Source organism: Haliotis rufescens, unplaced genomic scaffold (assembly GCF_023055435.1).
Source record: "Haliotis rufescens isolate VD_foot unplaced genomic scaffold, xgHalRufe1.0.p SCAF_90, whole genome shotgun sequence".
Classification (NCBI taxonomy): Eukaryota; Metazoa; Mollusca; class Gastropoda; order Lepetellida; family Haliotidae; genus Haliotis; species Haliotis rufescens.
The window spans coordinates 374,873-390,355 of NW_025964384.1; positions in this window are offsets into that span (position 1 = coordinate 374,873).

Genomic DNA, 15,483 nt, shown 5'->3' on the forward strand with positions numbered 1-15,483 from the left:
TCCACACACTAAATGTTTTAGTTCTGAAACTAATACTTTGGAGAATAGCTCTCATGGCGAAAAAGTCATCTATGTGAACAAATTCAAATCGCTGATGTATTTATAGTTCGGCCTCAAGTCATGATTTTTTATGCAATTGCGCCAATATTTTCCATGAGGGTCGACTATGTAAGAATGCATCCGAAACACCAAATGTTTTAGTTCTGAAACTAATACTTTGGAGAATAGCTCTCATTGCGTAAAAGTCATGTATGTGAAAAAATTCGAATCGCTGATGTATTTATAGTTCGGCCTCAAGTCATGATTTTTTATGCAATTGCGCCAATATTTTCCATGAGGGTCGACCATGTAAGAATGCATCCACACACCAAATGTTTTAGTTCTGAAACTAATGCTTTTGAAAATAGCTCTCATGGCGTAAAAGTCATGCATGTGAAAAAGTTCGAATCGCTGATGTATTTATAGTTCGGCCTCAAGTCATGATTTTTTATGCAATTGCGCCAATATTTTTCCATGAGGGTCGACCATGTAAGAATGCATCCACACACCAAATGTTTTAGTTCTGAAACTAATAATTTGGAGAATAACTCTCATGGCGTAAAAGTCATGCATGTGAAAAAGTTCGATATCGCTGATGTATTTATAGTTCGGCCTCAAGTCATGATTTTTTATGCAATTGCGCCAATATTTTTCAAGAGGGTCGACCATGTAAGAATGCATCCACACACCAAATGTTTTAGTTCTGAAACTAATACTTTGGAGAATAGCTCTCATGGCGTTAAAGTCATGTATGTGAAAAAGTTCGAATCGCTGATGTATTTATAGTTCGGCCTCAAGTCATGATTTTTTATGCAATTGCGCCAATATTTTTCATCAGAGTCTACTTATGTAAGAATGCATCCGAAACACCAAATGTTTTAGTTCTGAAACTAATACTTTGGAGAATAGCTCTCATTGCGTAAAAGTCAGGTATGTGAAAAAATTCGAATCGCTGATGTATTTATAGTTCGGCCTCAAGTCATGATTTTTTATGCAATTGCGCCAATATTTTCCATGAGGGTCGACCATGTAAGAATGCATCCACACACTAAATGTTTTAGTTCTGAAACTAATGCTTTTGAAAATAGCTCTCATGGCGTAAAAGTCATGCATGTGAAAAAATTCGAATCGCTGATGTATTTATAGTTCGGCCTCAAGTCATGATTTTTTATGCAATTGCGCCAATATTTTTCCATGAGGGTCGACCATGTAAGAATGCATCCACACACCAAATGTTTTAGTTCTGAAACTAATACTTTGCAGAATAACTCTCATGGCGTAAAAGTCATGCATGTGAAAAAGTACGATATCGCTGATGTATTTATAGTTCGGCCTCAAGTCATGATTTTTTATGCAATTGCGCCAATATTTTTCATGAGGGTCGACCATGTAAGAATGCATCCACACACCAAAAGTTTTAGTTCTGAAACTAATACTTTGGAGAATAGCTCTCATGGCGTAAAAGTCATGTATGTGAAAAAAATCGAATCGCTGATGTATTTATAGTTCGGCCTCAAGTCATGATATTTTATGCAATTGCGCCAATATTTTTCATGAGGGTCGACCATGTAAGAATGCATCCGAAACACCAAATGTTTTAGTTCTGAAACTAATACTTTGGAGAATAGCTCTTATGGCGTAAAAGTCATGTATGTGAATAAATTCGAATCGCTGATGTATTTATCGTTCGGCCTCAAGTCATGATTTTTTATGCAATTGCGCCAATATTTTTTATGAAGGTCGACCATGTAAGAATGCATCCACACACTAAATGTTTTAGTTCTGAAACTAATACTTTGGAGAATAGCTCTCATGGCGAAAAAGTCATCTATGTGAACAAATTCAAATCGCTGATGTATTTATAGTTCGGCCTCAAGTCATGATTTTTTATGCAATTGCGCCAATATTTTTCATGAGGGTCGACTATGTAAGAATGCATCCGAAACACCAAATGTTTTAGTTCTGAAACTAATACTTTGGAGAATAGCTCTCATTGCGTAAAAGTCATGTATGTGAAAAAATTCGAATCGCTGATGTATTTATAGTTCGGCCTCAAGTCATGATTTTTTATGCAATTGCGCCAATATTTTCCATGAGGGTCGACCATGTAAGAATGCATCCACACACCAAATGTTTTAGTTCTGAAACTAATGCTTTTGAAAATAGCTCTCATGGCGTAAAAGTCATGCATGTGAAAAAGTTCGAATCGCTGATGTATTTATAGTTCGGCCTCAAGTCATGATTTTTTATGCAATTGCGCCAATATTTTTCCATGAGGGTCGACCATGTAAGAATGCATCCACACACCAAATGTTTTAGTTCTGAAACTAATAATTTGGAGAATAACTCTCATGGCGTAAAAGTCATGCATGTGAAAAAGTTCGATATCGCTGATGTATTTATAGTTCGGCCTCAAGTCATGATTTTTTATGCAATTGCGCCAATATTTTTCAAGAGGGTCGACCATGTAAGAATGCATCCACACACCAAATGTTTTAGTTCTGAAACTAATACTTTGGAGAATAGCTCTCATGGCGTTAAAGTCATGTATGTGAAAAAGTTCGAATCGCTGATGTATTTATAGTTCGGCCTCAAGTCATGATTTTTTATGCAATTGCGCCAATATTTTTCATCAGAGTCTACTTATGTAAGAATGCATCCGAAACACCAAATGTTTTAGTTCTGAAACTAATACTTTGGAGAATAGCTCTCATTGCGTAAAAGTCAGGTATGTGAAAAAATTCGAATCGCTGATGTATTTATAGTTCGGCCTCAAGTCATGATTTTTTATGCAATTGCGCCAATATTTTCCATGAGGGTCGACCATGTAAGAATGCATCCACACACTAAATGTTTTAGTTCTGAAACTAATGCTTTTGAAAATAGCTCTCATGGCGTAAAAGTCATGCATGTGAAAAAATTCGAATCGCTGATGTATTTATAGTTCGGCCTCAAGTCATGATTTTTTATGCAATTGCGCCAATATTTTTCCATGAGGGTCGACCATGTAAGAATGCATCCACACACCAAATGTTTTAGTTCTGAAACTAATACTTTGCAGAATAACTCTCATGGCGTAAAAGTCATGCATGTGAAAAAGTACGATATCGCTGATGTATTTATAGTTCGGCCTCAAGTCATGATTTTTTATGCAATTGCGCCAATATTTTTCATGAGGGTCGACCATGTAAGAATGCATCCACACACCAAAAGTTTTAGTTCTGAAACTAATACTTTGGAGAATAGCTCTCATGGCGTAAAAGTCATGTATGTGAAAAAAATCGAATCGCTGATGTATTTATAGTTCGGCCTCAAGTCATGATATTTTATGCAATTGCGCCAATATTTTTCATGAGGGTCGACCATGTAAGAATGCATCCGAAACACCAAATGTTTTAGTTCTGAAACTAATACTTTGGAGAATAGCTCTTATGGCGTAAAAGTCATGTATGTGAATAAATTCGAATCGCTGATGTATTTATCGTTCGGCCTCAAGTCATGATTTTTTATGCAATTGCGCCAATATTTTTCATGAGGGTCGACTATGTAAGAATGCATCCGAAACACCAAATGTTTTAGTTCTGAAACTAATACTTTGGAGAATAGCTCTCATTGCGTAAAAGTCATGTATGTGAAAAAATTCGAATCGCTGATGTATTTATAGTTCGGCCTCAAGTCATGATTTTTTATGCAATTGCGCCAATATTTTCCATGAGGGTCGACCATGTAAGAATGCATCCACACACCAAATGTTTTAGTTCTGAAACTAATGCTTTTGAAAATAGCTCTCATGGCGTAAAAGTCATGCATGTGAAAAAGTTCGAATCGCTGATGTATTTATAGTTCGGCCTCAAGTCATGATTTTTTATGCAATTGCGCCAATATTTTTCCATGAGGGTCGACCATGTAAGAATGCATCCACACACCAAATGTTTTAGTTCTGAAACTAATACTTTGGAGAATAACTCTCATGGCGTAAAAGTCATGCATGTGAAAAAGTTCGATATCGCTGATGTATTTATAGTTCGGCCTCAAGTCATGATTTTTTATGCAATTGCGCCAATATTTTTAATGAGGGTCGACCATGTAAGAATGCATCCACACACCAAATGTTTTAGTTCTGAAACTAATACTTTGGAGAATAGCTCTCATGGCGTAAAAGTCATGTATGTGAAAAAGTTCGAATCGCTGATGTATTTATAGTTCGGCCTCAAGTCATGATTTTTTATGCAATTGCGCCAATATTTTTCATGAGGGTCGACCATGTAAGAATGCATCCGAAACACCAAATGTTTTAGTTCTGAAACTAATACTTTGGAGAATAGCTCTCATGGCGTAAAAGTCATGTATGTGAAAAAAATCGAATCGCTGATGTATTTATAGTTCAGCCTCAAGTCATGATTTTTTATGCAATTGCGCCAATATTTTTCATGAGGGTTGACCATGTAAGAATACATCCACACACCAAATGTTTTAGTTCTGAAACTAATACTTTGGAGAATAGCTCTCATGGCGTAAAAGTCATGTATGTGAACAAATTCGAATCGCTGATGTATTTATAGTTCGGCCTCAAGTCATGATTTTTTATGCAATTGCGCCAATAATTTTCATGAGGGTCGACCATGTAAGAATGCATCCGAAACACCAATTGTTTTAGTTCTGAAACTAATACTTTGGAGAATAGCTCTTATGGCGTAAAAGTCATGTATGTGAACAAATTCGAATCGCTGATGTATTTATAGTTCGGCCTCAAGTCATGATTTTTTATGCAATTGCGCCAATATTTTTTATGAAGGTCGACCATGTAAGAATGCATCCACACACCAAATGTTTTAGTTCTGAAACTAATACTTTGGAGAATAGCTCTCATGGCGTAAAAGTCATGTATGTGAACAAATTCAAATCGCTGATGTATTTATAGTTCGGCCTCAAGTCATGATTTTTTATGCAATTGCGCCAATATTTTTCATGAGGGTCGACTATGTAAGAATGCATCCACACACCAAATGTTTTAGTTCTGAAACTAATGCTTTTGAAAATAGCTCCCATGGCGTAAAAGTCATGCATATGAAAAAAATCGAATCGCTGATGTATTTATAGTTCGGCCTCAAGTCATGATTTTTTATGCAATTGCGCCAATAATTTTCATGAGGGTCGACCATGTAAGAATGCATCCGAAACACCAATTGTTTTAGTTCTGAAACTAATACTTTGGAGAATAGCTCTTATGGCGTAAAAGTCATGTATGTGAACAAATTCAAATCGCTGATGTATTTATAGTTCGGCCTCAAGTCATGATTTTTTATGCAATTGCGCCAATATTTTTCATGAGGGTCGACTATGTAAGAATGCATCCGAAACACCAAATGTTTGAGTTCTGAAACTAATACTTTGGAGAATAGCTCTCATGGCGTAAAAGTCATGTATGTGAAAAAATTCGAATCGCTGATGTATTTATAGTTCGGCCTCAAGTCATGATTTTTTATGCAATTGCGCCAATATTTTTCATGAGGGTCGACCATGTAAGAATGCATCCACACACCAAATGTTTTAGTTCTGAAACTAATGCTTTTGAAAATAGCTCCCATGGCGTAAAAGTCATGCATATGAAAAAAATCGAATCGCTGATGTATTTATAGTTCGGCCTCAAGTCATGATTTTTTATGCAATTGCGCCAATATTTTTCATGAGGGTCGACCATGTAAGAATGCATCCACACACCAAATGTTTTAGTTCTGAAACTAATGCTTTTGAAAATAGCTCCCATGGCGTAAAAGTCATGCATATGAAAAAAATCGAATCGCTGATGTATTTATAGTTCGGCCTCAAGTCATGATTTTTTATGCAATTGCGCCAATATTTTTCATGAGGGTCGACCATGTAAGAATGCATCCACACACCAAATGTTTGAGTTCTGAAACTAATACTTTGGAGAATAGCTCTCATGGCGTAAAAGTCATGTATGTGAAAAAAATCGAATCGCTGATGTATTTATAGTTCGGCCTCAAGTCATGATTTTTTATGCAATTGCGCCAATATTTTCCATGAGGGTCGACCATGTAAGAATGCATCCACACACTAAATGTTTTAGTTCTGAAACTAATGCTTTTGAAAATAGCTCTCATGGCGTAAAAGTCATGCATGTGAAAAAATTCGAATCGCTGATGTATTTATAGTTCGGCCTCAAGTCATGATTTTTTATGCAATTGCGCCAATATTTTTCATGAGGGTCGACCATGTAAGAATGCATCCACACACCAAATGTTTTAGTTCTGAAACTAATACTTTGGAGAATAGCTCTCATGGCGTAAAAGTCATGTATGTGAACAAATTCGAATCGCTGATGTATTTATAGTTCGGCCTCAAGTCATGATTTTTTATGCAATTGCGCCAATAATTTTCATGAGGGTCGACCATGTAAGAATGCATCCGAAACACCAATTGTTTTAGTTCTGAAACTAATACTTTGGAGAATAGCTCTTATGGCGTAAAAGTCATGTATGTGAACAAATTCGAATCGCTGATGTATTTATCGTTCGGCCTCAAGTCATGATTTTTTATGCAATTGCGCCAATATTTTTTATGAAGGTCGACCATGTAAGAATGCATCCACACACCAAATGTTTTAGTTCTGAAACTAATACTTTGGAGAATAGCTCTCATGGCGTAAAAGTCATGTATGTGAACAAATTCAAATCGCTGATGTATTTATAGTTCGGCCTCAAGTCATGATTTTTTATGCAATTGCGCCAATATGTTTCATGAGGGTCGACTATGTAAGAATGCATCCGAAACACCAAATGTTTGAGTTCTGAAACTAATACTTTGGAGAATAGCTCTCATGGCGTAAAAGTCATGTATGTGAACAAATTCGAATCGCTGATGTATTTATAGTTCGGCCTCAAGTCATGATTTTTTATGCAATTGCGCCAATATTTTTCATGAGGGTCGACCATGTAAGAATGCATCCACACACCAAATGTTTTAGTTCTGAAACTAATGCTTTTGAAAATAGCTCCCATGGCGTAAAAGTCATGCATATGAAAAAAATCGAATCGCTGATGTATTTATAGTTCGGCCTCAAGTCATGATTTTTTATGCAATTGCGCCAATATTTTTCATGAGGGTCGACCATGTAAGAATGCATCCGAAACATCAATTGTTTTAGTTCTGAAACTAATACTTTGGAGAATAGCTCTTATGGCGTAAAAGTCATATATGTGAACAAATTCGAATCGCTGATGTATTTATCGTTCGGCCTCAAGTCATGATTTTTTATGCAATTGCGCCAATATTTTTTATGAAGGTCGACCATGTAAGAATGCATCCACACACCAAATGTTTTAGTTCTGAAACTAATACTTTGGAGAATAGCTCTCATGGCGTAAAAGTCATGTATGTGAACAAATTCAAATCGCTGATGTATTTATAGTTCGGCCTCAAGTCATGATTTTTTATGCAATTGCGCCAATATTTTTCATGAGGGTCGACTATGTAAGAATGCATCCGAAACACCAAATGTTTGAGTTCTGAAACTAATACTTTGGAGAATAGCTCTCATGGCGTAAAAGTCATGTATGTGAAAAAATTCGAATCGCTGATGTATTTATAGTTCGGCCTCAAGTCATGATTTTTTATGCAATTGCGCCAATATTTTTCCATGAGGGTCGACCATGTAAGAATGCATCCACACACCAAATGTTTTAGTTCTGAAACTAATACTTTGGAGAATAACTCTCATGGCGTAAAAGTCATGCATGTGAAAAAGTTCGATATCGCTGATGTATTTATAGTTCGGCCTCAAGTCATGATTTTTTATGCAATTGCGCCAATATTTTTAATGAGGGTCGACCATGTAAGAATGCATCCACACACCAAATGTTTTAGTTCTGAAACTAATACTTTGGAGAATAGCTCTCATGGCGTAAAAGTCATGTATGTGAAAAAGTTCGAATCGCTGATGTATTTATAGTTCGGCCTCAAGTCATGATTTTTTATGCAATTGCGCCAATATTTTTCATGAGGGTCGACCATGTAAGAATGCATCCGAAACACCAAATGTTTTAGTTCTGAAACTAATACTTTGGAGAATAGCTCTCATGGCGTAAAAGTCATGTATGTGAAAAAAATCGAATCGCTGATGTATTTATAGTTCAGCCTCAAGTCATGATTTTTTATGCAATTGCGCCAATATTTTTCATGAGGGTTGACCATGTAAGAATACATCCACACACCAAATGTTTTAGTTCTGAAACTAATACTTTGGAGAATAGCTCTCATGGCGTAAAAGTCATGTATGTGAACAAATTCGAATCGCTGATGTATTTATAGTTCGGCCTCAAGTCATGATTTTTTATGCAATTGCGCCAATAATTTTCATGAGGGTCGACCATGTAAGAATGCATCCGAAACACCAATTGTTTTAGTTCTGAAACTAATACTTTGGAGAATAGCTCTTATGGCGTAAAAGTCATGTATGTGAACAAATTCGAATCGCTGATGTATTTATAGTTCGGCCTCAAGTCATGATTTTTTATGCAATTGCGCCAATATTTTTTATGAAGGTCGACCATGTAAGAATGCATCCACACACCAAATGTTTTAGTTCTGAAACTAATACTTTGGAGAATAGCTCTCATGGCGTAAAAGTCATGTATGTGAACAAATTCAAATCGCTGATGTATTTATAGTTCGGCCTCAAGTCATGATTTTTTATGCAATTGCGCCAATATTTTTCATGAGGGTCGACTATGTAAGAATGCATCCGAAACACCAAATGTTTGAGTTCTGAAACTAATACTTTGGAGAATAGCTCTCATGGCGTAAAAGTCATGTATGTGAAAAAATTCGAATCGCTGATGTATTTATAGTTCGGCCTCAAGTCATGATTTTTTATGCAATTGCGCCAATATTTTTCATGAGGGTCGACCATGTAAGAATGCATCCACACACCAAATGTTTTAGTTCTGAAACTAATGCTTTTGAAAATAGCTCCCATGGCGTAAAAGTCATGCATATGAAAAAAATCGAATCGCTGATGTATTTATAGTTCGGCCTCAAGTCATGATTTTTTATGCAATTGCGCCAATAATTTTCATGAGGGTCGACCATGTAAGAATGCATCCGAAACACCAATTGTTTTAGTTCTGAAACTAATACTTTGGAGAATAGCTCTTATGGCGTAAAAGTCATGTATGTGAACAAATTCAAATCGCTGATGTATTTATAGTTCGGCCTCAAGTCATGATTTTTTATGCAATTGCGCCAATATTTTTCATGAGGGTCGACTATGTAAGAATGCATCCGAAACACCAAATGTTTGAGTTCTGAAACTAATACTTTGGAGAATAGCTCTCATGGCGTAAAAGTCATGTATGTGAAAAAATTCGAATCGCTGATGTATTTATAGTTCGGCCTCAAGTCATGATTTTTTATGCAATTGCGCCAATATTTTTCATGAGGGTCGACCATGTAAGAATGCATCCACACACCAAATGTTTTAGTTCTGAAACTAATGCTTTTGAAAATAGCTCCCATGGCGTAAAAGTCATGCATATGAAAAAAATCGAATCGCTGATGTATTTATAGTTTGGCCTCAAGTCATGATTTTTTATGCAATTGCGCCAATATTTTTCATGAGGGTCGACCATGTAAGAATGCATCCACACACCAAATGTTTTAGTTCTGAAACTAATGCTTTTGAAAATAGCTCCCATGGCGTAAAAGTCATGCATATGAAAAAAATCGAATCGCTGATGTATTTATAGTTCGGCCTCAAGTCATGATTTTTTATGCAATTGCGCCAATATTTTTCATGAGGGTTGACCATGTAAGAATGCATCCACACACCAAATGTTTGAGTTCTGAAACTAATACTTTGGAGAATAGCTCTCATGGCGTAAAAGTCATGTATGTGAAAAAAATCGAATCGCTGATGTATTTATAGTTCGGCCTCAAGTCATGATTTTTTATGCAATTGCGCCAATATTTTCCATGAGGGTCGACCATGTAAGAATGCATCCACACACTAAATGTTTTAGTTCTGAAACTAATGCTTTTGAAAATAGCTCTCATGGCGTAAAAGTCATGCATGTGAAAAAATTCGAATCGCTGATGTATTTATAGTTCGGCCTCAAGTCATGATTTTTTATGCAATTGCGCCAATATTTTTCATGAGGGTCGACCATGTAAGAATGCATCCACACACCAAATGTTTTAGTTCTGAAACTAATACTTTGGAGAATAGCTCTCATGGCGTAAAAGTCATGTATGTGAACAAATTCGAATCGCTGATGTATTTATAGTTCGGCCTCAAGTCATGATTTTTTATGCAATTGCGCCAATAATTTTCATGAGGGTCGACCATGTAAGAATGCATCCGAAACACCAATTGTTTTAGTTCTGAAACTAATACTTTGGAGAATAGCTCTTATGGCGTAAAAGTCATGTATGTGAACAAATTCGAATCGCTGATGTATTTATCGTTCGGCCTCAAGTCATGATTTTTTATGCAATTGCGCCAATATTTTTTATGAAGGTCGACCATGTAAGAATGCATCCACACACCAAATGTTTTAGTTCTGAAACTAATACTTTGGAGAATAGCTCTCATGGCGTAAAAGTCATGTATGTGAACAAATTCAAATCGCTGATGTATTTATAGTTCGGCCTCAAGTCATGATTTTTTATGCAATTGCGCCAATATGTTTCATGAGGGTCGACTATGTAAGAATGCATCCGAAACACCAAATGTTTGAGTTCTGAAACTAATACTTTGGAGAATAGCTCTCATGGCGTAAAAGTCATGTATGTGAAAAAATTCGAATCGCTGATGTATTTATAGTTCGGCCTCAAGTCATGATTTTTTATGCAATTGCGCCAATATTTTTCATGAGGGTCGACCATGTAAGAATGCATCCACACACCAAATGTTTTAGTTCTGAAACTAATGCTTTTGAAAATAGCTCCCATGGCGTAAAAGTCATGCATATGAAAAAAATCGAATCGCTGATGTATTTATAGTTCGGCCTCAAGTCATGATTTTTTATGCAATTGCGCCAATATTTTTCATGAGGGTCGACCATGTAAGAATGCATCCGAAACATCAATTGTTTTAGTTCTGAAACTAATACTTTGGAGAATAGCTCTTATGGCGTAAAAGTCATATATGTGAACAAATTCGAATCGCTGATGTATTTATCGTTCGGCCTCAAGTCATGATTTTTTATGCAATTGCGCCAATATTTTTTATGAAGGTCGACCATGTAAGAATGCATCCACACACCAAATGTTTTAGTTCTGAAACTAATACTTTGGAGAATAGCTCTCATGGCGTAAAAGTCATGTATGTGAACAAATTCAAATCGCTGATGTATTTATAGTTCGGCCTCAAGTCATGATTTTTTATGCAATTGCGCCAATATTTTTCATGAGGGTCGACTATGTAAGAATGCATCCGAAACACCAAATGTTTGAGTTCTGAAACTAATACTTTGGAGAATAGCTCTCATGGCGTAAAAGTCATGTATGTGAAAAAATTCGAATCGCTGATGTATTTATAGTTCGGCCTCAAGTCATGATTTTTTATGCAATTGCGCCAATATTTTTCATGAGGGTCGACCATGTAAGAATGCATCCACACACCAAATGTTTTAGTTCTGAAACTAATGCTTTTGAAAATAGCTCCCATGGCGTAAAAGTCATGCATATGAAAAAAATCGAATCGCTGATGTATTTATAGTTCGGCCTCAAGTCATGATTTTTTATGCAATTGCGCCAATATTTTTTCATGAGGGTCGACCATGTAAGAATGCATCCACACGCCAAAGGTTTTAGTTCTGAAACTAATACTTTGGAGAATAGCTCTCATGGCGTAAAAGTCATGTATGTGAAAAAGTTCGAATCGCTGATGTATTTATAGTTCGGCCTCAAGTCATGATTTTTTATGCAATTGCGCCAATATTTTCCATGAGGGTCGACCATGTAAGAATGCATCCACACACTAAATGTTTTAGTTCTGAAACTAATGCTTTTGAAAATAGCTCTCATGGCGTAAAAGTCATGCATGTGAAAAAATTCGAATCGCTGATGTATTTATAGTTCGGCCTCAAGTCATGATTTTTTATGCAATTGCGCCAATATTTTTCATGAGGGTCGACCATGTAAGAATGCATCCACACACCAAATGTTTTAGTTCTGAAACTAATACTTTGGAGAATAGCTCTCATGGCGTAAAAGTCATGTATGTGAACAAATTCGAATCGCTGATGTATTTATAGTTCGGCCTCAAGTCATGATTTTTTATGCAATTGCGCCAATAATTTTCATGAGGGTCGACCATGTAAGAATGCATCCGAAACACCAAATGTTTTAGTTCTGAAACTAATACTTTGGAGAATAGCTCTCATGGCGTAAAAGTCGTGCATGTGAAAAAGTTCGAATCGCTGATGTATTTATAGTTCGGCCTCAAGTCATGATTTTTTTATGCAATTGCGCCACTATTTTCCATGACGGTCGACCATGTAAGAATGCATCCGAAACACCTAATGTTTTAGTTCTGAAACTAATACTTTGGAGAATAGCTCTCATGGCGTAAAAGTCATGCATGTGAAAAAGTTCGAATCGCTGATGTATTTATAGTTCGGCCTCAAGTCATGATTTTTTATGCAATTGCGCCAATAGTTTTCATGAGGGTCGACCATGTAAGAATGCATCCACACACCAAATGTTTTAGTTCTGAAACTAATACTTTGGAGAATAGCTCTCATGGCGTTAAAGTCATGTATGTGAAAAAAATCGAATCGCTGATGTATTTATAGTTCGGCCTCAAGTCATGATTTTTTATGCAATTGCGCCAATATTTTTCATGAGGGTCGACCATGTAAGAATGCATCCACACACCAAATGTTTTAGTTCTGAAACGAATCCTTTTGAAAATAGCTCGAATGGCGTAAAAGTCATGCATGTGAAAAAATTCGAATCGCTGATGTATTTATAGTTCGGCCTCAAGTCATGATTTTTTATGCAATTGCGCCAATATTTTTCATGAGGGTCGACCATGTAAGAATGCATCCACACACCAAATGTTTTAGTTCTGAAACGAATCCTTTTGAAAATAGCTCGAATGGCGTAAAAGTCATGCATGTGAAAAAATTCGAATCGCTGATGTATTTATAGTTCGGCCTCAAGTCATGATTTTTTATGCAATTGCGCCAATATTTTTCATGAGGGTCGACCATGTAAGAATGCATCCGAAACACCAAATGTTTTAGTTCTGAAACTAATACTTTGGAGAATAGCTCTCATGGCGTAAAAGTCATGTATGTGAAAAAGTTCGAATCGCTGATGTATTTATAGTTCGGCCTCAAGTCATGATTTTTTATGCAATTGCGCCAATATTTTTCATGAGGGTCGACCATGTAAGAATGCATCCGAAACACCTAATGTTTTAGTTCTGAAACTTATACTTTGGAGAATAGCTCTCATGGCGTAAAAGTCATGTATGTGAAAAAGTTCGAATCGCTGATGTATTTATAGTTCGGCCTCAAGTCATGATTTTTTATGCAATTGCGCCAATAGTTTTCATGAGGGTCTACCATGTAAGAATGCATCCACACACCAAAGGTTTTAGTTCTGAAACTAATACTTTGGAGAATAGCTCTCATGGCGTTAAAGTCATGTATGTGAAAAAAATCGAATCGCTGATGTATTTATAGTTCGGCCTCAAGTCATGATTTTTTATGCAATTGCGCCAATATTTTTCATGAGGGTCGACCATGTAAGAATGCATCCACACACCAAATGTTTTAGTTCTGAAACGAATCCTTTTGAAAATAGCTCGAATGGCGTAAAAGTCATGCATGTGAAAAAATTCGAATCGCTGATGTATTTATAGTTCGGCCTCAAGTCATGATTTTTTATGCAATTGCGCCAATATTTTTAATGAGGGTCGACCATGTAAGAATGCATCCACACACCAAATGTTTTAGTTCTGAAACTAATACTTTGGAGAATAGCTCTCATGGCGTAAAAGTCATGCATGTGAAAAAAATCGAATCGCTGATGTATTTATAGTTCGGCCTCAAGTCATGATATTTTATGCAATTGCGCCAATATTTTTCATGAGGGTCGACCATGTAAGAATGCATCCGAAACACCAAATGTTTTAGTTCTGAAACTAATACTTTGGAGAATAGCTCTCATGGCTTTAAAGTCATGTATGTGAACAAATTCGAATCGCTGATGTATTTATAGTTCGGCCTCAAGTCATGATTTTTTATGCAATTGCGCCAATATTTTTTCATGAGGGTCGACCATGTAAGAATGCATCCACACACCAAAGGTTTTAGTTCTGAAACTAATGCTTTTGAAAATAGCTCGCATGGCGTAAAAGTCATGCATCTGAAAAAAATCGAATCGCTGATGTATTTATAGTTCGGCCTCAAGTCATGATTTTTTATGCAATTGCGCCAATAATTTTCATGAGTGTCGACCATGTAAGAATGCATCCACACACTAAATGTTTTAGTTCTGAAACTAATACTTTGGAGAATAGCTCTCATGGCGTAAAAGTCATGCATGTGAAAAAGTTCGAATCGCTGATGTATTTATAGTTCGGCCTCAAGTCATGATTTTTTATGCAATTGCGCCAATATTTTTCATGAGGGTCGACCATGTAAGAATGCATCCGAAACACCAAATGTTTTAGTTCTGAAACTAATACTTTGGAGAATAGCTCTCATGGCGTAAAAGTCATGCATGTGAAAAAAATCGAATCGCTGATGTATTTATAGTTCGGCCTCAAGTCATGATTTTTTATGCAATTGCGCCAATAATTTTCATGAGGGTCGACCATGTAAGAATGCATCCGAAACACCAAAGGTTTTAGTTCTGAAACTAATACTTTGGAGAATAGCTCTCATGGCGTAAAAGTCATGCATGTGAAAAAGTTCGATATCGCTGATGTATTTATAGTTCGGCCTCAAGTCATGATTTTTTATGCAATTGCGCCAATATTTTTCATGAGGGTCGACCATGTAAGAATGCATCCACACACCAAATGTTTTAGTTCTGAAACTAATGCTTTGGAGAATAGCTCTCATGGCGTAAAAGTCATGCATGTGAAAAAAATCGAATCGCTGATGTATTTATAGTTCGGCCTCAAGTCATGATTTTTTATGCAATTGCGCCAATATTTTTCATGAGGGTCTACCATGTAAGAATGCATCCGAAACACCAAATGTTTTAGTTCTGAAACTAATAATTTGGAGAATAACTCTCATGGCGTAAAAGTCATGCATGTGAAAAAGTTCGATATCGCTGATGTATTTATAGTTCGGCCTCAAGTCATGATTTTTTATGCAATTGCGCCAATATTTTTCATCAGGGTCGACCATGTAAGAATGCATCCACACACCAAAGGTTTTAGTTCTGAAACTAATACTT